Raw genomic sequence first — 19,125 nt, 5'->3', positions numbered from 1 at the left:
TGTATGTTACACCTTCTGTTCTTCAACAGAGCCCCCACAACATCCCAGAACTTTGAGGTCTTATCTGGGGGTTTCCCAGATGTTGGAGTACCCAGGTATCACCTGCTGAGCCAGTTTCCCTGGCCTCACCTGCAGAGGATTGGCATCAGTAAATCTGGGACAGGTCCAGTACTTTGCATGTGAGCACAGACCCAGGTGTTTCTGAACCTGGTGGTCCAGGGAATGCTGCAGGAAGGAGCCAATAGGACTGCATGCCTTAGGGGCAGTGGGTCTCATCCATCTCTATCTATGGCAGTGACTACAAGCCATGCCCAGGCCACATGGACACATGCCTTTAGAATTGTTTTGTGGGATGGATGAGTTACAGAACTGGAGCCCTAAGACTTGAGTTCTAATTTCAGCTCTGCCAGTTGCTGGCTGATTGAAACTGAACAAGCCACCTGCCTTCCCTGAGACTGTCTCTTCTCCTGTGAAATTAGGACATTAGAATGCATGAAGATCTCTTTATGTCCTTAATAACCTGTAAGTTTAAGAATCTAGGAAAGCTCCATGCTGGTGGCTGCAGTTATATCCCCATATCCTCAATTCATCAAGAAAGAGTCACAAATGGCAGCAGGGTTGTGTCAACTGCTCTCCTTAGCAGCTATCGTAAGTGAATTGCCTTTGTCATCTTCCCCAGCCACCACCACACTCCCACATGGCCACCATCACCTGAACCATCTGACAGTGGGGGTTCCCTCCTAAAACTGAGATGCAGAGTCCCACCGCAGGCCTTTCTTGCTGGCTGCTCTCCACTCCCACCCAAAGGCTCAGTTTTGCTGGGCTGCACACCTCCGAGAACTCAGTTCTTGGTGTTTTATGTTGTTTCATACCCACTAGTGTTATAGAAACTGCTGCAGACCAGGGACCAAAAGTCCACAGGTTCTACTTCTAGCAGTGACACTAGTGAGACGAATGACTGCTGGCAAGTTACTTTATCTATCTGTCCCCACCTTCCATGTACAAAATTGGGTCTCTATGCACATTTGTGGTTCTAAATCCTGGAGTCCAAATCAGAATTCTTTGTGCAAAATATACATAGCTAGGTCCTAACCTTGGAGATCCTGACTCAGTCCAGGGAAAGATGCAGATCTTGGGGAGGAAGCAGCTCTCCAGAGGAGTCTCGCCTTCAGTGAGTGCCAAGATCACTTCTGTCCCTCGGTTCACAATGTTACCCTAACTAATCCATACTCTGATGTCACCTGCTAGCAACTTACCCTGTGGCATCAAACCAGTACCCCATTTGCAGCTAGTACAAACACTTCTTTACATTTAAGTTTTGTTTACGAGATTTAGCCTATAATAATAGAGGCTGCCAGATGGGTTTCAAATGTATATGTTCCATTGCTAATAGGAAAAACTGCATCTATTATAAAAATTCTCTCTAGGAGCTTAACACATAGGCAGGCCTTGTATTGCAAGCATTTGAAATCCCATAACCGTATTCTGAACTGTGTTTTAAATCACCTGAGAACATTTCTTGAACGCTAGTCTTTGCTTAGAGTGACGAACCTATTAAGTGGTTCCGTGAGTTAAGTTTGCATCTAAGCAATGCCTGAATCGCAGGAGGAAGCCAGGAGTTGTGTCTGGTTTTCTGGCCATACAAATGGCATGTGGAAAAGTCATTGTGTATTATTAATATCCTTTGATGTGTATTATTATGACTTTCTCACAATACTAATGTTATTGGTTTTTATTAATGTTATTTTTATAACAATGCTAATATTATGAGCTAAAAGTTTCGGAGCGTCTGCTGGGTGCTAAAAATTCTTATAAATGCTCAACATGCATTAGCTCCTAACAACACTTTGAAGTGATTCTTATTGTCCTCACTTGACATATACAGGAAATAAAAACCTGACCATTAGACCGAGCATGGTGGATCATGCCTGTAATCCCAACACTTTAGGAGGCTGAGGCGGGCGGATCACCTGAGGTCAGGAGTTTGAGACCAGCCTGGCCACCATGGTGAGACCCTGTCTCTACTAAAAACACAAAAAAAGTAGTCGGGCACGGTGGTGAACACCTGTAATCTCAGCTACCCGAGAGGCTGATGCAGGAAAATTGCTTGAACCCGGGAGGCAGAGGTTGCAGTGAGCCAAGATCGTGCCATTGCACTCCAGCCTGGGCAACAAGAGCAAAACTCTTTCAAACAAACACGCAAACAAACAAACAGAAAACTAAGCATGTGAGGAGTTTGGCCTGGGTGGTGGAGCTTGTGAGCTATGAGCTGGAATCTGAGTGAAGGCTGGGCTGGTGGAAGGAGTTCACTCGAGCTCCCAAGGTATTCTGTCCTCCAGGACTCTGAACCACCTGGGAGGAGAAGCAATTGTGGCAGGCCTAACACCTCTTCTTTCCCAAATCCCAGGAGCAGGTTCTGTGTGTTACAACCATTGAGGTCACATTCTTGAAGTGCATTTTGGGGAAGTCATTATTTTGGCTGCAGCAGGGACTAATGTATCAGTCTATTAGAATTCAGAAAAAGGTAAGCAAACAAAAAAGGTGTTGGAATTATTCTCTTCTAGCATTTTGAAATGTACAATTGGTTAATGTTAACTAGAGCCACCATGATGTACTGAAGACCAGGCAGGTCTTATTCTTTTTATCTAACTGTACATTTGTACCCATTAACCTAATGCTCATAGCATCAAGAAAAGATCAATATTTAAGGTGACAAATATCCCAATTACCCTGATTTGATTATGTGAATGTGTTGGATTATCATATCTACTCCTAAAATATGCACATCTAATTGTATCAATGAAAATAAAGACAAAAATTAAAGCTTTTACAGTAGAAAAAGACTTTTGACAGACTTGCTTGGAATGAATTACTGCTTTTGGTAACATAGTTTTAGAAGAGAGATTCACATTTAATGTTACTTTGTGCTAAGCACTGTAATCCATGCCTGGGTGCTCACAGCGCTCCTCTGGGACCAGGCATCACCATCTCCTCTGCAAAAGGAAGGTCAGCCTGTCGTCAAGGCCACAGGATAAATGGCTTGGCTGATTTAGGAAACCCAATTGGTCTTATTACAAAACATGCGCATCTGCCCTTCACCAGGTGATTTTTCCGTAGGGTTATCTTCAAAAGTCCGACAAAGCTCTGTTTCGCCATGTCAGGCAGTCTGTGACCAGGATCACCAGGTATGTGACATCAGGAAGAAGGGGCTGTGTGGCCACGCTCCATCTCTGGTCCTGTAGGCTTCTGCCTTCAGCTTTCTGAAGGGAGCTGAACTAGAGATTGGGCCCAGCTTGGCAGCGCAGTTTCAGGAGAGCCAGGATACAAACCATTCCAGTCTCTATTCCCACAAAGGAGAAGCTAAACCATTTTTTATTTGCCCATTCTAAGTGCCAAGTAATGTGCAACTGCTTCACATAAACCTTCCAGCCTTCCAGCTGACTCTGCTTTCAGGAGATATCCTTATGTCCCTTTTGCATGGCTTAGGAGACTGAAGCATGTAAGAATTGAATGAGGGGTCAAGGGTCACACAACATGTGAGCACGAAACTGGGACTCTCCTGGGGTATCAGACTCCAAAACCAGTGGTCTTCGCTTGATCTTAGCCAACGTCCAAGAAGCAATAAGGTCAGTGCTCTTGACACATGATTGTGCCTTTTACTTCGGGAGGGACTGTGGGTCCACTCTGCTTTTAACAGTAGGAAATTAAATATTTACATTTGGTTCGAGTTTGGCCCCATGACTGTCCAGCTTATTTCCTGTCAAAGGCCCAGATTCCTTGTTTTAAAGTAGAGGGTGAATTTGTGTAATGAGGAGGGATTGGGCAAGTGTAGAACACACTCTTTCACCTGCAGATTCACACTCCAAACACAAAGAAATACTGGATCATGTATGGCATATTTTAAAAGATGCCATAGGCATAATTAAAAAGCACAACAAAATTATAGTTTCTCACGTCAGAGGGCAGAATCTTATGAGTTGTTGAGATGAAAACTGTATCTTAGGGGCTGAGAGCCTAACATCTGCCTGGGGGTATTTGTGGCCCTTGCAGCTGTTGTGTGCTGTGAACATTAGAACTGAGCAGCTTTATAAAGCCAGGAACAAGGGTAGAGTTCCTGTGTCTCTGAATAGAAACTAGCAATGCTTAGCCTTCTGTACCAAGGAATGCATCACAAAAGCTAATGCTGGGACTGGGCCTGGGGTGGGACAGGAGTCACACAGAGGAGTCAGGACCCCAAATGTGGCTGGTGTGAGGGGCCTCAATTCACACTGTCTTTGCCGTTTGGAAAAAGGTGCGCAGGAATTTAAGGTAAAAGCTGATCTGGAACAGATTACAATCCAGAGGCCTCAAGCCCATCACAAAAATCATTGCCCCAGTGAAGATGCCTGCAGAGCTCAAGGGATTTCTGAGACTCCATGGGAGAATGATTCCTAAGGAAGGTGCCCCCCCAGCACCTATGGAGACTCATCACCATGAGGGCAAACAGGCTCTGTAAAAGGAGAATTCACCTCTAAGGAGCTGCAGACAATAGAGGGATTAAAATGGGCCTTTGATCATTCAAAAAGCATTTTAAAGGAAAAAATAAAGTAACATAATCCAAATTCCAACCGGAGACTTGAAAAAGAAGGTAATAACAAAATGGAAAATAAAATCACTGAAATAAAGCAAGTGAGTTGGACTAGAATGTCTCCTGGCCATTAGCTCTGTCCCTGGCTGCAAGGTTCGTGGGGACTGTGCCTCCCTTGACCTTGAATCTCAACACCCTAGCACAGTGCCTGGTTCTGGGAAGGTTCACAGTACACATGTACCTCCCAAATGGATGGATTGCCAACCTAAGTGTTTGTAGGAAAGTGTTATTTTCAGGCACTTCAGGTGTGTCAGATCTTTTCTGTTCTAGCCAGGCATTGTGGACATCACCTCAGTGTGTGAGGGAACGAGCTGCATTGGTGGAGACGAAACCAGCAGGAGCACAATAGCGACCCATTTCTCTTGTCTTACGCACTGCAGTGGAAATAGCCCAGTGTGCATGGTGGATTTTATAATGGTGTCATAGAAATATAGGGGGTTTCCTCTATGACATAGCTTGCTGGCTTACATGAGCTCTTTCTCTGCAGCATTTCTCTAGCATCTCCTGTCACATCGTTTATTGTGTTCACTAGTCCTGTGCTAACGAGGATCTTTGAAAAATGACTGGTATGGTAATGATCTACGGAACTTACTGTAGATAGCAATTAAATATGGTTAACGGCGGGTTACACTGACACATTAAAAGGCCTACAGGCTGCGATTTATGAAGACAGCTCTGCTGCCTCCTTTGTATGTGATGCATTTCTCTGGTTTCTGCTTAGGCTGTCTGGTCTCAGAAGGGAGTGATTTCCAGGTCTTCCCCACCATCACTCCAGTTGCCAGGCCACCCAAAATCACATTAGCAGGCTTTATTGTCCCTACTGCACCTCCTAATGCCCTCAGGGTGCTTGAGGTAGCTTTTTTCCTCTATGAGCTTGCTGGCTTACAAGGTAAGGCCTAGGTCAACATTTTGTTGTGCAGAAAAGGCATGTGCTATCAGAGGAGAAAATTTAGATACAATATTGAGATGATTCTTATAAGTGATGCAAGATAATTTGACGACAAGAATTGAGATTATATGCTGAGATCTTACTGTCTTAAACTTTGTTGATTTCTGAAAATAATAGAAATGCAATCCTAGCTAAAGGAAGAGAAGTAGCCTAGCTCACCAGTGGCCAGGAAACTCTGTAAATAAGTATTGCCTTTACGCAGCAATCTCACCTAATATAAGACTCCAGATGGAAGATAGCTCCTAAGAAGTCAAAACACAAACCAAGATCATGTAAATTACTCTCATGTGAAAAATAGGCAAGAGATAACCAACCCAGTCCCAACTGTCTCACAGCCACACGGGCACCCTGTACTCATGGCTGCCACATTCTTCAACATTTGCACTTTTGTTAACAGAGTTAAAGTAGAGCCAAGATAGGCTCTTTTACCAAGAGCATATTGACTAACTACAGATGCAATGCTAATAACAACATGTGTAAAACAAGATCTTAAGATACTGTTATGTTTTTCTCCCTCTTTTGTGGCCAAGAGTGTGTGCTCTCTTGCCTTTGTAGATTGATCACGTTTTTGGGTGATAGAACCAAAAGCAAAAGTGTCTAGGGCACTAGGAGACAAGGCAAGCCATTATCTGTGAAAGCCTGGGTTTTCTGCGAGGAAGCATGCTGGACACTGTCAGTAGAGGGAGAAGTCATGGTGTGAAGTTTTCCATGATGAGAGATAAGGACAGCTAGGTCATGGGGATGCAGAGGATGTTCTTGTTGTTGATGGTGTTGTGGTTGTTGTACCCCAAGTCCCTGGGACAAGACGGCCCCATGTACACAGAGGTCGTGAAAAATGTGAGGACCCTGGACACTGAGTGTCACAGCTTTGGGGACAGTGATTATGGTGATGATGCGTCCCTGTGTCCCAACTCAGCTCAGTCTGCTTATCTAAAAGGGACAGAGAGTACCTCTGTGGGCACAGTTGGAGCTGAAGAGCAGAGAACTTTTCTTTGGTATTTGGACTCTACGGAAACTTTGGGAATTGTGTTAAAGTCCAGGAGGAATGGCTGAAAACATGAGTGAGATAAATGTGCAGCTAGGAGGTTGCAGATAAGTTAGGATCTGATTTTATTCAATTGGGAGGAACCATGGCCAAGCATAATTCTTCTGGTGGATTCTGAAGTTATTTTCAATTTGCCCATAAGATGAATTTTCCTGAAGAAGGAAGGATGTGGAAGCTGATGCTGAGGCCTCATTTCCACATGTGAATTTCTAAGAAACTACAGCTTTCATCCAAAGTGGAGATGAATGGCACTGGGGTGCATGTTGCCAGAATGCCTGGAGACAAGGAATGAGGACTTGTCACCCAAGGCATGGGATTCATAGTGGGCACAGGAGTGGAAGCCACAGACTTTGTGGAAATAACTAATTCACCCAAATCCAAGGCGTTTTCAACTGAGAGGCCTGGGCTGAGGATAGAGATTTGAGCCTTAACTGAGACATCCTACTGGGAAGTTGCATCAATGGTCAGTATCTAAGGCCACAGAAAGTGTCACATGACGGTGCTTCACAGGGCCCCACATTTAGGACGTTTGTGTACTCAAAGAGAATCTTTGATGACCATGACTCAGAGAAACTTTTAATAATTTAAAACAGGTTTTGGATCATGTTGATGATGACAGATGGTGCAAGCCACCTACTAAACCCCTCTGGGAGGGGTGGTATTTCTGCCTTGTTCTGAGGGCAGAAACGTGACATGGATGTGGAGGCTCTGGGCAGGGAGATGTGAAGCTGGAGGCACGGCTTCGTCTCCCTAGAATGGGTGTGGCCAGGGCAAAGCTGGGACATCCTCAACCCAAAGTTTTGCACAACTGGATTTGAACTCCTTGTCAATATTCCTAACCAGTGGTGACGTGGAAGGGAGAGGAGGAGGAAAAAAGGATGGCTCTTCATCAAGAGCAAAAGCAAGAAGTTCAGATAGGAGATTTCACTTGGCTTTTCCAGTCTTGGGTGGGGACCCATGGTGGTAGTGAAGAGCTCTGGAATCTTCCAGAGAAACGAGCATGGGTGCCCTTTAACAGGTTCCAGATAGCCAGTTACTGCAGAACAATGTCCTGTTACCAGAAGCTTATTGCAGACCTTGTAACCTGAATCATTGCATTGGCCCAGGGCACACCCAGGAGGGTGGTTTGGGAAGAAGATTCCAGGCTGAGATAAATACCGACATCTGATAGGAAAGCATTTCAGAGACAAGCTCCGAGAGCTTTGGAAAGTGGAACATTCACCCTCTTCTCACAATTTATAAAGGGATTGGCAGTGGTTGTTTTGGGGAGGATAGTAATGGGGAAAGAGAATTGGGTATGTTATGGCACACAGAACCAAAAATGAAGATTCCTAAGTAGTAATCTAATAGCTAGGGAATTGTTGGGCAATTTCAAGAAACTCAAAAAGTATTACAGAGAGGAGCCCCTTGGAGTTTGTAGGAGACTTGGTTTGTCCATCTGGCCCCAAGGCCCAGAAGTAGTTGACAAAGAGACCCAAGTTGTCCCCTGGATGCCAAACCTGGGGAGAGAATGGTCCTGGGTGGCAGCCCCTCCCCATCCAGCCTCAGTCAAGTCTGCCTGCAGGTACCTATGGAGTTGCAGTGTAGCCATTTTATTAATGGTTTTCTGCTTTGGCTGGATTTCAGACATAAAGAAGAGAAGAAGGAAAGGTCTGGGTGACCTGCCCCTTCCGATAACTCTAAAGTTGCACACATCTCCTCTGCTCATATTTGATGGGCTGGGACTTAGTCACTAAGCCACACCCATTGCAAAGGTGCTGGAAAGCGTTGCATTCTCTGATGACCACATGCCCAGCCAAATATTGGCGTCATCTATTCCTACATAATAAGACATAAGTAAAGTGCAGTCACTGAGAATCGCTAGCAGTTTATAACACAGGTATCTTGACAGCCCAGAAGAGACACTGGGTTGAGTTAAAATAAAAACTGGAGTAAATACAATGAGAAGATAGAAAGCCTGCTAAGAACACTGGGGTACTTGAGCGGAACTTTAAACAGTGTCTTTGCTAATGTTTATGGTAACTGTTCAGATAGTCTGTTTCTTTAAGCTAATTGTTTTCTGATTGTAGAAGCAATAATAACTCATTGTATCTTGCTTGAGAAAAAATTAAAAAGTATGAAAAATCAAATATAATTATCACACTCCCAAGAGGTATTACTGCTTCCGTGTTGATATGTGTTCGTCTTGTATTTTCTACAGATGCACACCCACACAGACACGTTCATGTTTATATTATAATTTGAATGCATGTATTTATATCTTATAACTGGATTTCTTTCACTGAAATAATTTGATCAGGTATCTTTTCTCTTGGATGTGTCCTAAGAGTTCTTTCTTTCTCTGATAGAGCCAGATCAAGGAAAGAGACAGGAAAGCAGATGATTGTACCTGCCTTCCCTAAGCGCACTCGGGAAGAGAAGGATCATCTCAAAAAGGGTTAAGGAATGAGAGCATGGAAATCACTTACACACGCGGTGGTGGCTTGGACTTTGCCAGTGAGCCCTGCCTGCCCGCTCGGCTTCTATTCACTCAGGCCCAGCTTGAGCTTCTCCTCCAAGTGCTGGTAGCAGTCATTTATGAGGGAGGAAAGGAGGAGAATAAACACGCTTCTCAGCTCCCAGGCACTCTGTGTGTGTAGACAGAGGCGCGGGTGGATGGGAAACCTCAGCACACCCGTGATCCTCACCAAGGCTGGAGACCTGCAGTGCACACTCCAGGCCGGTGGAAATGGCTCCACCTGGGTCCCTCTAGTGCTCCTCAGCTGCCGCATTAGGGCACCTCGCCCGAGTCCACGTATGGGATGTGCCTGTCTGTGGCCCACCTAAGGTGTGGGGTCCTCCTGGAGTGCCGGGCACAGCCTCCTTGCGCGCGCTTCAGCGGGAATTGAAAATTGCATTTCTCAGGGTCAGCTTTTCCTTGCCCCATAGGCTAGCTTTAGTAACTACCAACGTGTGTGCACGTGTGTGGGTGTGTCTGTGTGCGCACACGTGTGTGTTAGTGAGTGGGAGAAAGGAAGGGGAGGGGAGATCCAGCTATGTAAGCACGTTATTTATTCCCAAGCCTGTTCTAGTTAGGGAAATATTCCCTAGGATCTCAGTATGAATTAACATTCTTTAAACACACACACACACACACCACACACACACACACCCCCATGCGCGCGCCTGGTGCTCTCCTCCTCCTCCTGACATGATGGACAGGAGGCGCAGCCCAGGGCCCTGCTGTGCCCACGAATCTCTCTGGGGCTCTTCTTTCCCTGGGTCTTCCAGGAAGGTCTGAAAGAGCCCGGACCCTGCTTCCCATTTCTTCCCAGCTCAACCTCCACCTCCCCCGACTTCAGGCGCTGAAGGAGGCAGGTTTCTTCTTTGTTAAGGATCCAGCGGGCAGGCACGGAGGGTGCTGGACGGGCTGAAGGGGGTGGAGGGAGAAGCCACCCTGCCACACGGGCTCCTGTCCGTCCCTGCAAGAGCCCCCCACCCTGCACCAGCTGCCGGCAGCATCCTGTGATCCCTGTGTCAGATTTGTCATGAGGGCTATATATTTGGAGAGAGAGAGGAAAAGGCAGCTAGCCCAGGAAGGAATCAACCCCACACGGATAGTGGCTGCATCTTAAATATTTCCAGATAGCACATAGCCCATTAAAAGCCCACATTGCAATGCCTTGGAGGGGGGCTGCCTTTCCCTGCCATACCCCGGGACCGTCGGTAAAGCACAGGCTTTGTCATCGTCTGCGTTTTCGCCTCGGCGCTGTCCTGTCTCAGCAGCTCCTGACTCAGCTGAAGGGGGATGGTGAATAACGCATCCCCTAGGGAGACGCGCTGGGGCTGCGGGGCACAGCCGAGCGAGCAGAGGGAGCCCCTCGGGCTTTCTCCGTGTCTGCCTCCATCTTACCGTATCCAGAGACCACACTAAAATGGTGGCTGACGTGGAGACAGGGGAAGCTCCTTTCTAGTCACGGCCACAAGGCAGGAGGCTGAGGTGCTGTCTAGGTAAGAAGCAAATCTTAACCTTGGGTCTCCTTTCTGCACATGTAACCCTGTATGGTGATCTCTCTAACGTTCAGGGAGCTAAGCCACAAGGCTTTCATTTTTTCCATTCATTTTATTTATTTATTTTGTGATTTTATTTTACCTGCACAGCTTCACCCCTAAAAGGTCTCAGGAAATAACCCTTTCTGTCTGCTTTTCTTTCTTTTTATAAAAGAATCGCATTGCCTTTGCCTCGTAGGCTCAGTTGGATCTCCAAGTGGCGGTACCGTTCTCTCCACTTCAAAAATACACAGAAACATGTGGAAATGTTCTGTCACACAGATTGAAAAGCATGTGCACCAAATTTTCACAGACCTGATTCGAATGTAGATAAAAGTGCAAAATCCAGAGGGGGGAACACGCTATGGAAATCCTGCCTTCTATACTATAATTTAATCATCGTGTGCCACAGAATGTCTTTGCATAAATTACAACCACAATGATAGCATCACTTTCACAAAAGGTGGCCTCTAATCGATCTGACTCTCCAAGAGATGGCTGGGTTTTTCAAAGCAGAGAAATGATGCCCTGCAGTCTTAAAGAGCTGTTGATTGCACCTGGGGCTCCCGTGGCTGGCGCCCATCGAGCAGCCCATCCTAGCTGTTCCCTTGTTCAGCTGATTTTCTTTTTTATCTTGACATTTGCTAACCGCTTTTTTTTTTTTTTTTTTTTCCGGGAAGAGAGGATTATTGGCAACTGGCACCACCCCCACGTCTGGAGGAGGGACGTTTCTAGGATGACCCCCAGAGTGGAGAAATAGCCGAGGTAACCTTTTTGCTATAAATTTCTTCCCCTGCCTCCGTCTTCTGTTCCTTTCCTTTCCCCCATCCCTTGAACAAACATGATTTTTAAATTCCCCTCATTTTTAGTGCTTTGGAGTCTTCTCAGATCTGGAGGAGAACAGTTCCTGAGCTGCGCTGAGCAGTTCCGGAGCCCTGGCTGCCTTTCCCCGGGCCCAAGCCCCCAAGAAGAGAGTCCTTTTCAGGACCATGGGAGCATGTTTTAAAAGGCTTTCTATTGAAGCAAGGCCGTCAGCCAGCCGTGCGTGTCCGCATTGTGGTGGTCCCAGAGCCTTATGGACAATCCCTTTGAAAGAATAGGGTTGGGAAGATTCTCAGGACAGAAGCGGCTAATTTCCATCCTTGGAGCTTTATCTCACAAAGGATATTTGATAGAAAGAAAAAATGGAGTCTGTGGAAGCTTTGCTCCTATTTCCAAATGGGTTGACTCTGGATGGAAAGGCATATTTTCACATTTTTCCCAATAGAGGAAAGCTTTTAGTGCCAAAATCCTCAAAGGAGAATGAACATCACACATCACACATCACACATGTATGTGTAAGGGTAGAATAATATGGTAAAAAATCCAGTGAGTACAAGCACACAACGGACATTCAGTACAGGTTAAATGAATAAGTAAGAAAAATTCAAAGTTGTTATTGCTGTTTATGAGACTGGTGATTATTAACAGATGCAAATGTATACTCCCTTTTGTAATCACAACAATGTAAAAGTCTTATCTGTAATCATTACCATGGGCACACTTAAATATTTAGTCCTGGGGACAAAATGGTTTGTAGGCAGGACGTCCTGTGTGTTTATGTGCACATATAAAATGCAGCCCTGGCCCCAGGACTGCAAGGCCTCTGACGGCATCATTTACATTCAGGGGTGGTCCTGATCAACATGGCCCCATAGAATAATAGAGGGAATTTCAGAGAGTACAGTGTTAGATAATAAACGCTTTCCACAGACTCTGTTTATATGTGGAAAATTGAAGTGCTGAGTGAAAAAGAATAGTGAAAATAAAGACAGGAAGTATACACAAAACAAACAATTTTTCCTCTCTGCAAATCAGATTATTCCCTTGCGCACCCTGCAACCCCCATCTATGATGTCAAACTCAATGGACGGTTGAACTAACAGCTTGGGAGTCGCCAGGGTGAGAGTGTGTGTGTCCATGCTGTGCACCTTGAATTAGGCTGGCCACCACGGCTGTGTACAGCTACCCCAGGAAGAGCCCCTCCCCTCCTCGTCGTTTCAGTGGAAAACGTGCTGATTGAGACCCGGCTACAGGAATCACATTTGGGCAGAGTGAATGGTTTACCCTTTTCATGAGGGGTCTTGACTCAAGAACACTTGCCAATTCTGCTTGTCCATGTCCCATTCTTTACAGTTTTTCCTGTCACTCCTTAGATTGAGAAAGAAAAATCCATAGGAATGATTCAGAGGGATTTCTCTTTTGTTCGTAAATAAACCCTAACCCTGGATGAGCTCGTTCACACTAGGGAAGTTACTACCACTGGCTTTGAAGCCAGGCAGATCTGGGTGTTCCTTCCCATTTCTTTATTTGCTTTGTGGGTGATCTTTTCCCAGCTTTTCTGCTATTTCATCCTTGTTAGTGAGGGCTTCTTTAGCTGCAGAACAGGGGCGATAATGCCTACCTTGCTGGGTTGTAGTAGAGAATGCTGTTTATGCAGGAAAATAAAAAAAACACATAGCACACAATAGGAGCTTAATACGTAAGAATTATACACAGTCTTTTGTGTATATATCAATGTATTTCATGTGCTTAATATTTATTTAAAGCAAGTACATTCTTTTGAATTAAGCATAAAAAGGTCATAAAATGCCAGATATGTGCTTATTTGAAGTGTTTACGAAGCTTTGCAATTGATTTAAAATAAGGAGATGATATAACAGGGTCTTAGCTGTGCCACTAATTAGTTACACAATCTTAGATTATGTCACTTCCCTGGGTCTCAGTTGTAAACAGTTGCTTCATAAATAATTTTTGTTTTGCTGTCATAAATAATCCAAAATTAGGCAGTGAAATACGGAAGCTCCATCGGTAGGGGCTTCTGCGATGTTCAGGTCCTGGAGGGAAGTGTGAGCTGGCACCTCCACTCCCTCCCTACCAGCGCCCTCCAGAAACACTGCTCACGGGATGCAGCGGCGCTTCTCCTATTTCTATTTCACTTGGTCTAGAGGCCAGCCAGGCAGGAGTCATCCTGTTCTTGGATGCAATGTGGCCCAGACCCAGGCTCCAGCAGCAGGTCTGACTGCAGCACTTTCTCCCTCGGGGTGGCTCCCAGTCCCTTGGATTCCCAGTCAGGACTGCGGAGGGCCCAGTCTTCCTCACCACCAGGCCCCTCTCCTGGAAACTGTGAAAACCTTCCTCCATTTCAGGCACTGGGAATCAGCATTATTTGGCGTCTGCCTGGATGTGTCACAGATTTATCCTGCAGTCTCTTCTCTCCTGACCTCAAATGTTCCTGTCCCTACAACCAGACAGCAGGCCCCAGGGCCTCCAGGGCTCCTTCCAGTGCCTCCTTGTCATCTTTTGAATCAGAGCTCATGAGGCCACCCGCACAGGCAGGCTGGAGAGGAATGGCAAGAAGTTCACCGTCGGACAGTAGTGAGCAGAGCGACAGAGGCCCCCAGAGACTTCGCACAGCAGAAGAGGCCAACTCCCACATTTGCAGGGGATGTGAAAGAGCAATACTGTGAGGAACAAAAGGAAGCCTCGTCTCTGGAAGCCGGGAGGAAAAACAGTCGGTGTAGACAGCAGCGGCAGGGACCAGAGCTGACCAGAAGGCCGGGTCCCAGCAACAATTACAGACAGGCAGCAGCTGAGGCCCCTTCCCTGAGAGCCATTTCAATTGCACAGTGGCCACAGAAGGCTGCATTGGCCCGGCAGCCAGCTCTGCGAGCCATTTGTCCACAAGGAAAATAATAGCCTCGGCCTCATTGCTTTGGGCTGCAGGGAGGACAATGACCCACCATGAAAAGAGTTAAAAAGATTCTGGGGAAGGGGAAAGGCAGGCCCACACGGTGGCAATTCAAGATCTTTTGGATGCCGTGAGCGTGTTCTTTAATTAAGCCCCTCTTCTTCAGCTCATCCTGCAGAAACGCACCTGCTTCCCATCTGCCATCCAAAACGGCGAGCACAAGAATGACTTCACACTGTCACTTTCAGAGTTCCGCTGTGGCCCACAGTGATTTTTCAAGAAAGGCAGCCACAGACTCACTCGCTCTTTCTCTTTCTCCCTTGCTCTGAAAGATTCTATAAAAATCGCATTAAAAAGTGTGTGAGCTGAGCAATTTCATTTACCAAAGGAAGAAGGTCATACATAGCATTCATTCTAAGAATATCAGGCACACGGCCAGCCCTGGACACAAGGCATGAAGACCAGAGGCCCCTTTATTGACCTAATCTCTATTTTCTCACCCAAACTGCATCTGTGCCTGAAAGCTGGAACACACAATATTTCCCTCTACCAAAATAATTTTATTTTCTGCAGCAGCACGTAACAAACAATTAAGGGTGGTGACATGGGCTTCTGTCATTTTCCGAACAACCCAGTTCTGTTTGGTGTTACTGCAGTGGTTGTTATTTTAGGTGGTTCAGTGCTTATTCCATTCTGCCCGTTGGTCCCATTCGCATGGGTCTGCAGCAAGCATGAGCCCATGCCCTGTCTTCTACCACTCTGGAAATCATGTTACTGCCAGTACTGTGTTGGGGCCTTGCTTGAGGTCCTGTCCCCTGCCCTCTTCGCAGATGCTGCTGTGCCTTCATGGAGAGGACTGAATGGGCTGTTTCCCTCTCCCACCCGTGTCTGCTGTCTCCAAAACTAAAGGAGGCTACAGTGAAACCAGCCTGGCCCAGGTTCCTCTGGTGCCTGTTGTGGCTCAAACTATCCAAACTACGGTGGCTGATTCCCAGCGACCCATCCCTTTGTACCCTTGTGCCCCATTGAAGAAGTGGCCTATGTTGTGAATAGGGAAGCTAAGGTCGTTAACAATATGTGCAGACGTACAAAGCTACTTCTCTTGAAAAATGACTCCATGCCCTGAGATGCTCTAAATGGAACAAACAGTGTGAAGTGGTTCTCCCCCTCCAAGAAACTGCCCCCCGAGGTATTCCCCCATCAGACACCTGCTCCTCCAAGCCTGGTCTTCTCTCTGCATCCACTTCCCTATGCCTCCCCCACCCACCATGCTTGCCTCCTTGTCACACACATGATCTCTGGTCCTGCCTTGCACTTGGTGCTGGGGGCTGTGATTCCCTCTGCCTCTGTCTCCTGACATCATCCCTGACATCATCTTTCACCGTGCACTGGTCTCGCTTCCTCAGGAGCTCTGTGGATGGCCTTATTCTCTGATTATTTGATTATTCCATTATCAACCCAAAGCTCACTGGGTCTATAGGGCTGAAAGGTCATTTTTATTATATCATTTTAATTATTCAGATGAAAGATTCCCAGGCACAGATTTATCACCACTGCCTAAAGAAAAGCAGAGACACACGTAATTCCACACTTTGAAAATCTATTCTTAAAGGCCAAAATATGATTCAGTTGAAGGTATTCATTAAAACAAGATGTTCATTGAAAAAGCCTGATGATTTTTAGCATTTCAAATAAATTGTGTACAGTTATGGTCATTTGTTAACTATTTTGGAGACTGCGAGCTGATCATTCTCTCTCTTTTTCAGATAACAAAATGTATCTACCCTCTCCAAGAGTGTAAACTAACCTGGTGGCTGGAAAAAACAAACAAACAAACAAAGATCTGTGAAGAAAGATCTGACTTTTCAACTGGCGCATACCGTTCCTTGAAACAGAGGTGATTAAACAGGTAGAGACGAAACCATCAAACATCCAGGCAGGGCCTGTTTATCTCTGGGCAGATATCTGTTCAATTCCATGATAAAACAAGGTTTGAAATCAGGGATTCAATTTCACAAACTAAACAAACGTGTGTACACACACGTGCACACTGTGCATCTCCCAGTGCACACACGCACAACCCATTTCGCAGGGTCCCAGCAGAATTGCCTCTGTAGGAAAAGCGCTCAGTCTTGCTGATTTGTAGCCCTTTCTCTGGTTTGCATCAGGTTGGGCCTCATAACACAGGACTGGCCTAGGCATTAGGTCAGAGCTGGAATATGCCAAGCTCTTCCCCATCCCTTCTCCATTCCCAGGGCTGAGTAGTGGTTAGAAGGGTGAGCACAACACACCCAGACACTTATCCCCTCTATGTCTTCTGCCTTTCCTCTTTCCTCTGTGGGCATTTCTTCTTAGAGTAGCTTTCTGATCATGCTCGCTGGTAGTCCGCTTCTTAAGACTGGCCATGTTTCACAATTCCTCCAATTGCCTTACTTCCCCTAAGGCTCTCCCTTTTCCCGGATATCTCATTGACACCTGTATTAGAGTTTTCCAGAGAACCAGGACCAATAGCATATATAGAAATAGACAGAAAGAGATTTATGATGAGGGATTGGCTAAAATAATGGTGGGCACAGAGAAGTCCCACAATCTGCCACCTGAGAGCTAGAGGCCCAGCAAAGCTGCTGGTGTTGTTCCAGTCCAAGCCCAGAGGCCTGAGAACCAGGACCACTGATGTGCAAGGACAGATGAAGACGGGTGTCTCAGGTCGAGCAGAAAGGAAATTCACCCATCCTCTGCCTTTTTGTTCTATTCAAGCCCTTAACAGATTGCCTGGTGTCCGCCCACATTGGTGAGGGTGATCTTCTTTGCTCAGCGTACTGAATCAAATGCCAGACTCTTCCAGAAGGACCTTCACAGGTATGCTCAGTAGGCAAGTTTTACCAGGTATCTAAGCCCAGTCACAACAACTGAACCATCGCAACACCTAAGACTTGAATTTCCAATTTTCTACTGGTGTTTGTAAAACATTGATAGGCAGCTCATCCCTCTCTGTTGAATCCTGGACAGTTTCAAAGCCTGCTGGTCAGCTCTGTCCCATTCTGCAGGCACCACAACCTCCAAACATCCAAATAAAGTAAGTGGCCTGGCTTACTCTACTTCTAACCTGTCCTTCACAACCTACTTCTTCTCCAAATTACCTGTGGGTAATCTATGGCATTCTCATAATTAGCCCAAACTAGCAATCCAGTCCCTACACACACACACACAAACACACACACAACACACAAACACACACACACAAACACAGACCCTAAATTCTCTTAATTTGTTTACTGAATCTGAATCTGCTTCTTCTGCTGCTGAAACATTTCTGGAATCCCCCTTTCCTCTCATGCACTGCCAGTGCCCAAGTTTAGGTACTCATAAATTCCTGTCAATGTGATTTCTAATGCACCTAATGGGTTTCTAATATCCAGGTCCCCCCTTACTCTCCAGTCTATCTTCCACTCTACTCCTAGACTTGTTTTTCATATATAAAGCTCTTATTTTCCAGCACATATAGAATAGGCTTCTCAGCACAGCACTCGAGGCTTTGCAAATGTGCTGTCAACCTGTGCAGACTCTTAGTGAACCTGTGGGGGTTGCACCTGTGCAGACTCTTAGTCGCTACTCCCCTGTCTTCAACACTCATGGCCCATCCCGAAGAGGCTGCCTTCAGGCCTTTCAACTCTGCACATGTCCCTCCACTAGGAATGCCTTTCCTCTCCCAGGCTTGGCAAAGTGCATTTTCAAGGCCTCTTGTAGTGCTGTGCGCTGTATGCTGTAGGTGATATGCCTCATGCTCTAGGCAGTTTGGTCTTGTGAGTGCAAATAAGGGGCTTATCACAAGTCCTCTCACTTGCCTTGAACTTGGAATGTCTGACCTTTTCTCATGTGTAGCTTAGTGCAGGCTCAGGGTAGAATGAGGCGGGTGGGCAGTGCTGAACATGGAGATGGTTCTGGGGAGTCTCTGTGTGACTAATATCGCAAGGCCTGGGCTAAAACCTCCTGCGGCCTCTCTTTCCCCTGGCTGGTCTGAGCTAGGGGGAACGGCATGCTTGCCGTCATCACTACCACGCTGTGCTCCCACTTGCTACAAGGACACAATCAGCATCATTGCCCCATTCTCCTCAAAGCACGTTCCATTCATTTTCTTATTCAAGGCAGTGGTTTTTCTCCCCATTCCACAAGTGAGGAGATGAAGATTCAGACAGAGCAAGTAATTTTTCATAGTAGCGATTCACCCTGTGATTCTCTGGACTACAGTCATCTTGTGGATACCCTGCCTCCCTCCTCTGGTCTCTCTCTTTCCTCCGTCCTCTTTCCTCAGACATGTGTCACCTCTGTCTCATTCTCTGGTCACTTACCCCCACCATCCTTTCTTGGCTCACATCTGAAGTACTCCAGACTACCAGATTAGGTAAAAATTCAAAGGCATGAGAAAATGGCAAGCATGGAAACAAAATCTTGGCAGAGATGAATCAAAAAGAAGCCTCCTCCCCCCATGAATTCCTTGGTGCCCCATCAACCTCCATCCATCAATAGACCAGCCTCACTCGGACCTCCCGTGTCTTCCACATACTATGGCTCTTATATTTGTTTTCTGCATCTTGAACAAAATAATGCGTTGTAGTCATAGTTGATATTCTCCAGGGGATTTGACCACCCTCACACAAAATCTCTAGTAAAAAAAGCTGATTTAAGTCACACATATAAAAGCAGCATGATAGCATGCAACGTTTATCAAACCTTAGTGGGAAAGG

At 46.1% G+C, this 19,125-nt stretch overlaps 1 protein-coding gene across 35 annotated transcripts in view; it reads left to right on the top strand.

The window, feature by feature from the left end:
- Positions 1 to 19,125, top strand: part of LOC123568261 (uncharacterized) — a 106,948-nt gene that overhangs the window by 43,737 nt on the left and 44,086 nt on the right. For 13 of the 35 annotated variants that reach the window (XR_012421790.1, XR_012421789.1, XR_012421773.1 and 10 more), the window contains 3 exons: positions 11,331 to 11,415; positions 16,147 to 16,289; positions 17,138 to 17,239. The gene's annotated coding sequence lies outside the window, so the exon portion shown is untranslated. Of the gene's footprint in view, positions 1 to 10,391; positions 10,612 to 11,330; positions 11,416 to 16,146; positions 16,290 to 17,137; positions 17,240 to 19,125 lie in introns of those variants that run through there. The other 22 variants (XR_012421775.1, XR_012421785.1, XR_012421769.1 and 19 more) reach the window with 7 other exon arrangements.

The sequence above is a fragment of the Macaca fascicularis genome, chromosome 13 (genome assembly GCF_037993035.2).
Source record: "Macaca fascicularis isolate 582-1 chromosome 13, T2T-MFA8v1.1".
Classification (NCBI taxonomy): Eukaryota; Metazoa; Chordata; class Mammalia; order Primates; family Cercopithecidae; genus Macaca; species Macaca fascicularis.
This window is presented reverse-complemented; position numbering and strand designations above follow the sequence as displayed.